The following is a 10,094-nucleotide window of genomic DNA, read 5'->3' as shown; positions in this document are numbered from 1 at the left end:
TGCAGGAATTTTTGCATTGTAAACAAGGGACACCACTAGTATTTCTTACCTCTGTTACTGAAGTGGTGTACAAGTCTTTGGGCAGCAATGAGAGGAACAATATCTTTCAAGTCTTTTAAGGTAACATATTGGAGATCACTGCCTGTCTACACACCAATACCAGTTGCATGTGTTATGAGATTAAAATAATATAATATTAAAATAATTATCCTGAAGCATGGGCAGCATGTTCCTGATGATGTCCTCTACTGAGTCCATATCTTTTCATTTACCGTCGACCAGAGCTTCCCCAAGCTTCACAGGGGTAAAGCCCCTCAAAAACAGAGCAATGGTTGCTTCTATTTTGTTTTGCACATGAAACATTGTTACTGCTGTTCCCTGTAGGGATAGATTGAGTCCATTCAAGTCGCTGAAAATGTCTAAGTAGGCCAATTTACAAATGTCATGCAAAAATGTTATGACCTCGTCATGAAACTGGAAGAGCCGGGTGAGAGCCAGACCTCGGTATGTAGTAAAAGGTGGCGGTGTTCAGTACCCATCTCTTCACACAAAAGGGAAACGAACATGCTTGCAGTGGATGATTTTTAATATAATTCACCATTCTGACAGCATCGTCCAAAACAGTCTTTAAATCCATGGACATTCTCTTAGCGGCTAATGCCTCTCTGTGAATGCAGCAATGCACGTGAGTGAGCAGCGGGGCCACGTCTCTGACTCGCTTCACCACTCCACTGTGTCCGCCCAGCATAGCACATGGAGTCCAGTCAATGTCATTGGAAATTATGAAATCGTTCAGAATGTCAAAAATATCTTCCGTGGTTGCGTTTGAATGTAGAGGTCTGCAAAAAAGAAAGTTTTCCTCAATTTCTCCATCAAAGACATACCTAATGAATGCGAGCAAATTTGAATAGCATAAAAATGACTCGCTCGAACTCTTCAAATCAGCTGCTGGAACACATTCTCAGCCATATCATTAATTCAGCTCTTAACAGTGTTGTTTGATAAAGAAATCAAGTTAAGTTGCTTAACCGCATTGTTTCCCAGTGTAACAGATGTTATATCAATTTATTAATATCTCACAAAATCTCTCCATCTATCAGTTATTTTGGATTAACATAATTATTTTGCATTTTGGCAATTCTTTTTATATTGATTTCTGTTATTTGAGCTGCTATCTATGCTTATACGTTCATTTTCTTCAGTGTTTGTTGTAATTGTTAAATAATGGTACGTGGCCCCTTTAAGAAATGAGTTCCGGTTGCTTTCCTTCAGTTTGTGGTAAGCGCGGCTGGGGAAAGGTGAGTCCTGCTGGAGCTCTCACTAAAAAGATTAAAATGAGTTATTTCTTGTGATTTAATATATGTTTTTGTGTGCCATAACGTATGTTTGTTTTGAGTGTTTCGTATGAGCGTATGTCTAAGTTCTGTGGCTAAAATTAACTGTTTTGACTGGCAAGTCAATGCCAAAACTGAAGGCCACGGATTGACTTTTTTCATTTTTATTCACCCAGGTATGTTTTATAGTGTTTTATAGTAAGAAAATGTTAAATATTGTTGATCTGATCATATGCAGTTTAAATTGTAATATGAAGTTCAGTTCGTGGTTAGTGTGGCTAGGGAAAGGTCAATGCCAAAACTGAAGGCCACGAATTGACTTTTTTTCATTCATTTTCATTTTTATTCTCCCAGAATAAAAAAGTGGTGTGAGGAATCTCTGTCCGATCTCCTTTGTCAACATAGCACAGAGCGAAGGTGCAGACCGGTCACACCAGCATTATGTTGACCATCTGCTTAGCGGCTGGTAAAATTAAAGGGATAGTTCACCCAAAAATGAAAATTTGATGTTTGAAGTCACCTATATCTTGGATGCACTGGGTGTAAGCAGATAAACATCAAATTTTCATTTTGGGGTGAACTATACCTTTAAGTATTCACCTATGGTGTGGGGCTTTCCAGATGTAGCTATTAGTCTTGATATGTCATTCGATGCTGTCACTGCCTTTTCATTTTCACCACCCGTCAAACAGTTTGAATCGATCACTTATTTACAATGCTGGTAATCTTTCAATTTATTTTCAAAAAAATTCTTGAGGCTTGCTGTCAAACAACCCATGTTTTGTTATGAGGTGATGGCGTAACCTGCATGGTTTCAGTGCCTCATTAGCATTAAGGGTCTCTGAGCACAGCACACAAACAGGCATGGGGTTGTCAGCAGGACCAACACTCGTAAATCTGAAGGACAAGTACTCATAGCTGTATTTACAAAGCTTGCAGAAGCTTATCTCTGTCAAAGTGCTGTTCATATTTTTTTAAGTTATGCAGCTTTCTTTCACACTGCTTGAAAAATATGTGCTTGCTTTCGAAACGCAATGTCCACAACTGAATTAGTGGACCAAAATGAAGTTCTGCATAGTGCAGTAATGGTGCTTTGGTTTCAGTGGTATAGTTGGAAACAGAAAGACTTTAGAAACAATATACTGCTCAATGAGAGCTTTTAAATATGTTACCTGGTTAGCATGTATTTTGGGGGCTGTCACCAAATCCGTGACCTGCATGATCTTTCACCTGTTTTAAAAATGCATGTGCAGGTGCATCACAAACCATTGAGGTAAGCTGTAGACCCCTTCAAATTTAAAATCATTACCTAATTCATTTATTTTATAGATGACGTCTTCGAGTTACTAGGTTTAGTAGCACCACAGACTATACCTATTGTCACAGGTTTGTGTTGCACAGTTCCAAGAATGGGCCAGAATTGAGCTGCTGGACTCTTGTAGAGAGGCAGACCATCAGTGTTCACCTGGAGCTCCAAATGGCTCATGTACCTCAAAATGTCCATAGAGTACCCCTGAAATGGATTACAATAGGCCAAAATCATCATCCTGGATTATTTTTCTTACCCCATTGACAGATAATTTTGCTTGTTTTAAGCAAAAACTCACTTAATTTTTATAATCTTATGTCGTTTTACTTCTCTAGTATATGCATCTTGATATTGACATATTTGGACTGGAAACAAGACAAAAATACTAAGCAAGAAAAGTATTTTTTGCAGTGTGGTGCAGGTATCTGGTCACTGTTAAAAAACAACAACCTGCTGATATCAGGAGCATCTATATTACATTAGCAATCACTAATAGAAAATACATGATTTTGTAGTCATATGCTTTATGTATTATCATATAGTACTGAAAATGTTATATTTAAAAAAAAAACTAAATTATTATTGTTTAGCACATTATAAACATCTACATTTGAGCTGATATTTGAATACACAGTATTTCACAGTAAACTCTGGTCTTAATATTCATCATGTTACAGTGTAAACCATCATATTACTTTTACATTGTACTGTGTTTTATATTATAGAGCATAGATATATCCTTGCATCATACAACATAGCCTCTGCAAATGTGGATGTATGGAAATATCTCTTCTTTCAAGGACTGGTGAATTTCTCAACATGAGGTAAGCTGCCAGAGTCCCATCTGGGGATGATGGGAAGTTTGAATCTTGAAGAACTCTGATATTATTCTGAATGCTTCATTGCCTCCAACAAAGGCTCATCTACACCACAAACAAGCTGTCCTGCGTGCTGCAGGAATATTCCAATTCCTTTTTCAAGTTGTCGCCTGCTTTTCTGAAAATTTTTAATTTACATAAAAATGTCATACCTTTAGGTGGGGAAGTAAAGAGAGGATCTGGTTTCCTGGAACATTGCCTATTTCTTAAAACAATGTTTAAATGTTAGATGTAGGCATTATGAGTATATGTTTTACTAGTGTATATACAATAGGTTGCTGTAAAAAGGTAGATGAAAACGAGAAGATCTGAATACCTGTTTCTGCCATTATAACTGTGGCTTCTTCACCTGCTCAAAATAAAATTGTCCATCTCCAAGGCTGAAAAATAAAGTACAACTATCTAACTAACTAGTTTCAAATGTCATTTACTTGTTTTGATTTCTGCTGCAACATCAGTGTTTATGTCTGACATCTGCTAAAAATTGGCAGATGTGCTTCTTCGATGCTAGGTGGTTCTTTACTTTTAGGGCAATTCCAGCATTATGGACATGACATTTGTAGTCAAAACTTGAAATATAAATTCTCAGAGACTGCATTTAATACCAACATATTGCACCTTCTGTTTATATATCCATAATCCCCTACTAAAGGAGTCCAGACATTAGAAAAATGTCAGTCTGTACAATTGTTTTATATTTTAGATGAGGGTAAATTTAGTAATTCTGTGAATTACATTGCACAAAGCCAAAGTACTACTGCCCACTGAATGAAGAAGGGACATAACACAGAACATATTCATTTTATTTTATTTTTTCGCGTTCGCATTTGAGGAAAAACAATGTTATGGTCGTGACAGAAGTCAGATTAGAACTAAGGCAAGAGTTTGTGTTGCATGTGATTGAAGCAGATTGATTTTTTAAAAAAAATGCTACAGTACAAAAGTTAATTCATCCATTTATTAATCATTTCATAAATTCATTCACAGGCTGATTTATTCATACATTGTACTACATCAGCATTGACATGTGAAAAACTATTTTTATATAGACTCATTTTTATTTTTATGGTTTTCATAAAACAGATTATATGACAAATTGAACAATGGCTGCATTATCTGGGATGCAAAGGCAGCTTTTACACATTTTTACCACAAGTTTTTAGTGTGGAAAAGATTTGAGTAATGAACCATTTCTCAGTACAGCTAAGGTGAAAGCCTTGATGCTTTGCAAAGCTTCATTTCACCATTGCTACAACATTGTTTAGTGATTTGTAATAATAAAAGACTGTTAAATTAAGAGGTTACATTTCAGAGGAACTCTGATATCGCTGCTGGACTAGCTTACAGCAAAAACTCAACCAGACTATTTGAATGTTGAGCAAGCAAAATCAGAAGAGGCCAATCAGCAGGTGAGACAGCCTATACATTTTTGACATTTCAAAAAAACAAAATTAAATTGATTAGTTAAGAACACAAGCAAAATATAAAACAAATATTCATGCAGAATGAATAACACCTAATACAGCATTCAAATTTAAAAGCAATGTGCATCATACAGTGAAAATGAAAACCATTTTTTTCAACTGATGTCGCAAACAATCATACAGAACATCTTACCACAACATTCAAATTTAATGTCTGTATGTATAGTAATTATAGACAGTCTAAAACTAGAAAGCTGTTATGTTTACTGTTGATAGTGACATTTAAAAGACTTGCATTATTTCTTTGGTAGGAGTTTCTTGAAACCTTCCTTCATCTGACACAGGAGGCTTGGATCAAAATATTTCTTTCTGCAATGTGCAATTTCTTTCCAATCCTCTGAAAGCAATTCTTTACATTATTGCGCAAGATTCTTGATTCTTTTTTTCTAGTTTCTGGTATTCTTTCCAATCATCTGGAAGCACTTCTCCTGTGGGAACCTTACTGAGGATCTCTGCCTTCTTCCTGACTTCCATTAAAGACTGAATGCGATCTTGAAATCCAAGTTTGGCTTCTTGTTTCTCAGACTCAATCATCAGATCGATGTAGTCAGGGGTGGACAGAGGATTGGGCTTCAGGGCGATTTCCTGCAGACGCTCCAAGGACTTCTGAGATTTTTCTATTAGTCTGGCCACAATATTCTGGACAATCTCAAGCTCATTTTCAAGCTCTTCAAAGATCTTTTCTTTTGACATGACCTTTCCATGTGCATCCTCAAATCGCTTTTTTATATTGTGATAGGTATCTATTCTCTTTTCTGTGACATACCTCCATTTGTATGTCTGATTAAAGTGCACATTCCAAACACACTTTCCAGGACAGACCGTACACTTTCCATCTTTCATGACTGTGCACAAATACTTATCTCTGTCTGCACGACTGCATGCCCCATGACGTGTAATGGCACTTGTGGCAGTTGGTCAAGAAGTAGTCAGTGTCGTTTTCAATTTGTTTTGGGACAATTTCTTCTACTTCATATTCAAAATTCTTGTTAGCATCCATATCAGCTTTGTGTTGCTCCAGAGCAGCTCTTGTCTTTTTGATTTCATCCAGTTTTGATAGACCAGCATTGATTTGGGGGCTGGAGACCTTCCACAAGCACTTCCAGCTGTTGCCGCTCTTTTAGGACCTCCTGTGTCAGAGACAAGCTCTTGGTTTCCATCTTGTTGAGGGATGTGAAGAATTTTCTCATGCTAGAATATCCCAACTTCCAGAACATTTGGTCAAAGTTGTCACAGCCGGACTCCTCATCTTCTGCAGATTGATTATTGGTAGCAAACACAGCAGAGTTGTTGAACTTGAAGTGAAGAGGCTCTCCAGAATTAGTGGTAGTACAGGGAACGTCAGACTTTTTGATGGCCTCAAGTACAGGAGGTTTCTTCCCGTCTGCCAAGGTGACCATCATAAGGATGTTTTCAGCAATATCCTTCCCAAATATGGAAAGAATGGAGTCAAAGATATATTTCTGTGTGTGTGTCAGACGGGCAAGTGAAGCCTGTACAACAAAACACACGGCATCAATGTAGTCGATCCCTCCTGGATTAGAAAAGAACTCCTGAATCTCTGTTGTGATTTTCTGGTCATGTGAAATTCCTCTGGGATCACCGAAGCCTGGTGTGTCCACAATAGTCAGAGAATATGGAACCTGGAAACCATCCATGTAATTGATTTGATATGCCGTTATCTCCGAAGTCTGATTTTCAGCCTGAGATTTCTGCTTCCCTTCATCTATTAACACAAACCGGAAGTCATCTTCCCATTGCACTCCCAGAATGTAGTTGATCATGCTGTTGATTAGAGTGGTTTTTCCTGCACCTGTGGCTCCGATCATCATAATGCTCTTGTTCTCTTTTACTGTCTTTTTCCCAAATGTGCTTCTTCTGCAAAATCCATCACAGACTAAAAACTCCTGGGTCCAAATCCTGGGTTAAAAAGGGACTAATTTCTGGGTTATTTCAACCCAGAAAAATGGGTTATTCTTTTTGACCCAACTTCTGGGTTAAATAACCCAAAATTGTAGTTAATATAACCCAACTTCTGGGTCAAAAGAACAACCCCAATATCTGGGTTGAAATAATCCAGAAATTAGTAGGTCCCTTTTTAACCAAAGGTCAAAGGTCAAAAATAACCTAACTTGGGTTACTATGCCAGTATGCCTTATTTCAGAAAATAAAACTTCAGGCACTTACACACTTCAAGCACTTTTACATTTTTTATTGCATTAAATTAAATTAAACTCTACATAAACTCTACACACTTGGACCTATTTATCTTAGGTCACACTGTAATAACATTAGAAAAAATAGAAAAATAAACAGCTCATTCTCTCTCAAACATTTGACAACATTCAATAACTGGATTGAACTTGAGGGACAAGAGTTTTGATAGTGTCCTCATCTAAGAGAAGAAATGCCTCCTCATCTCTGTCTTCACCTGAAAGACAGAAAACAAGACAACATGGGTATTGTTAATAGGTCGAGACAATTGTCGAACTCCCGTGGACGGGAGAACACAAGTCCGGTGATTCTGCAAATGGAACAGCAGCGTACTCGATAACGTCACTCAGCTCGCGCTGGCTTCTCCGGTTATCTCTGTATGTGTATTTTAGCCAACAATAAAACAAAATTTGTTATTAAACACCACTTTGCCTCTTTTCGTTTTATTTAAAGAAACAAACAAAAACATATTAATAGCCTCAGGCAACGAGTGATTAATTATCTGCAATGTCTGCTTATATTTATAACAAAACGAAATATTAAACAACCCTGCCGCGTTTCGTTTACATTTCTAAAATATTAAATGTAATACTATTTGTGCATAGTCTGATTATCTTCACTGTAATGAAATGAAATAGGCTTTAACATAAAACACAACCTTCTCTTTTTGTTAAATGTCAGTTTTAATGTTCAATAATAGCCATTATAAAAGGTATAAAAATATACAATAAGAAATAAAGCAAACAATTCAGTCAAGCGTACAAAATCAGCGCTTTAGTATGATACAAAAGTTAAATAGCCATATATAAATTTATGAAACGTCACGTTGCCCTCAGCCAAAACGGAGCCAGCGGCAAACGTCAGAAGGATTAGCCGAGGTAAGGCTGCTCTCGGCTGGGTACATGAGCGCAGGGAGTCCGGTGATCGCCTGGATCTCAAAACTCCGACAACGTCAGATCAAATTTTCAGAAAGGCTCTATCTTTATCAATTAACCATAAATTTGAGCTTTAAACCAGCACATTCTCGCCTGAAAAAATCTTAAAACTGCATATCATGACATAATAGAGCCCGATCACACGAAAATGCGTATCAATAGTACGAGTTTGTAATCTCGTAGAATATATACGCCAAAATGAGTTTTTCGCGTGCATATGATACGCACTTTATGGGGTATTATACGTACGAAACTGGATTGTTTGTCCGCCATAAGCAAAGCTGCGGCACACCATATGAATTTGAACGCCTGTACGCGCTGTGCACTGTGGCTGTGCATGACAGGAGTGTGATCAGCGCGCACACGAGCTTGATTGACACTGCTAAGACACTCCTCCTGGCTCTTTGTGTGAAAAACAGCTATGTGTGTAGTACAATGTTAAAAGGGTTAAAAGTTCATGTGAATCTACAGCATAACACCAGTTACGGCTGCGGCCTCTGTTTAAGGGCGCATGCATGTTAATATTACAATGATACAGATTCAGTTCATAGAACTGAGCGCAATGTTATGAGGTAGATGTTTATTATTGAAGTTTGTGTTCTTATAGTGTAAATGTTATAGTGTATTACAAAAATACTCTTTTGATAAGAGGACAAAGATGATATGTGTTTAAAGGAAGAAATGCAGACATGATTGAGGATAGACCAAAAATGGGATTTAAAGGAAAAATGGTTGTTTTGTTTTTTTTATCACCTCAAGTTTTTGATTGATAACATTAGATTTCATATGCTGCCTATTAAGAAATAATGTTAATAATGTACATTAATCATGTTATGGTAGGATTTGTTTATTAAGCTTAAGTTGTACAGTCAAACACATAAGCATTACTTTAATAAGAGATAAGAGATATATATTTAATACATATTTAATCAAAATATAGTACCTATGTGAATAAAATAAACAACTATTTGTTATGCTTAACCAATTTAAATAATTGCATCATTCAATACTATAGAATTAACAATAGACAATATAAAAATGGAATAAATAAGTACATAAATATATTTACTTACCAATAATAAAAATGTTGTTAAGTGTTTTACTTAAATAAGAAATGTTTGTAGATATTATGTCATTTACAGTTATTTAGGTGTGGTTTCACTGTTTGGATGGTGTTACTGCAAACAATGACAAATATTTTAGCCAAAATCTTTGTTCACAACAAATGACAATTTACAATTTGTTTAATTTATAATTACTAAGTTATGGATCTGTTAATTTAATAAGTTAATAAAATATGGTTCAGATCTCACAAGTTCCCCCAAAAGCTTATTTTTTGTGGTCTCAGTCACACTTTGTTGGCCTATGTTTATTATTGTCATAGCTGTGTATTCAATATGACCACTTAAGTTGTGATAGTGAGAGACTGAGTGCATCTGTTCACGCTGATTTCAATAGCAGATATCTTATTATAATGTCCATTGGTATCAATCTTAATATTTTTATGAAAATATGTTTTAAGTTATGATATACCACCACTGGCACGCCATCGGGACTGTGGTCATCGTGGCCCCACGGGATGTGGCCCCCGCGGCGCTGGCGTCCCTTATTTTTCTATATTGAAGGTGGCAACCCTAACAGCACTGTCGCAGAGGTTTCTCACAGTTCATTCTGAGCTGTTGTGTCTCTGTTATCATTTAAACTCATGAGATGCAGGTGCACCTGTTCATCATCATCCTCTGAAACAGAACCTCATTCTTGTGACACTGAATTCTTTAACTCGCTGGGCCAAACGGACATGTACAGGTATAATTTCTGGATGACTGTGGCAGCACCTCATAAATACAAGGATCATCCACTAACTTTGGCAGTCGTCTGAATGACAACAGTGTTGTTTTGGACCTGTGGGGTTGAGAATAAAAAAAAGACATTCGTTTCCT

The 10,094-nt window shown here is 36.7% G+C and overlaps 1 pseudogene; it reads right to left on the bottom strand.

The window, feature by feature from the left end:
* Positions 1 to 4,832: 4,832 nt before the first annotated feature.
* LOC125244441 lies at positions 4,833 to 9,719 on the bottom strand (annotated as a pseudogene).
* Positions 9,720 to 10,094: the final 375 nt, after the last annotated feature.

This window comes from Megalobrama amblycephala, linkage group LG14 (genome assembly GCF_018812025.1).
Source record: "Megalobrama amblycephala isolate DHTTF-2021 linkage group LG14, ASM1881202v1, whole genome shotgun sequence".
Taxonomy (NCBI): domain Eukaryota; kingdom Metazoa; phylum Chordata; class Actinopteri; order Cypriniformes; family Xenocyprididae; genus Megalobrama; species Megalobrama amblycephala.
Note: the sequence above shows the minus strand (reverse complement) of the source record. Positions and strands in the feature narration are given on the sequence as shown.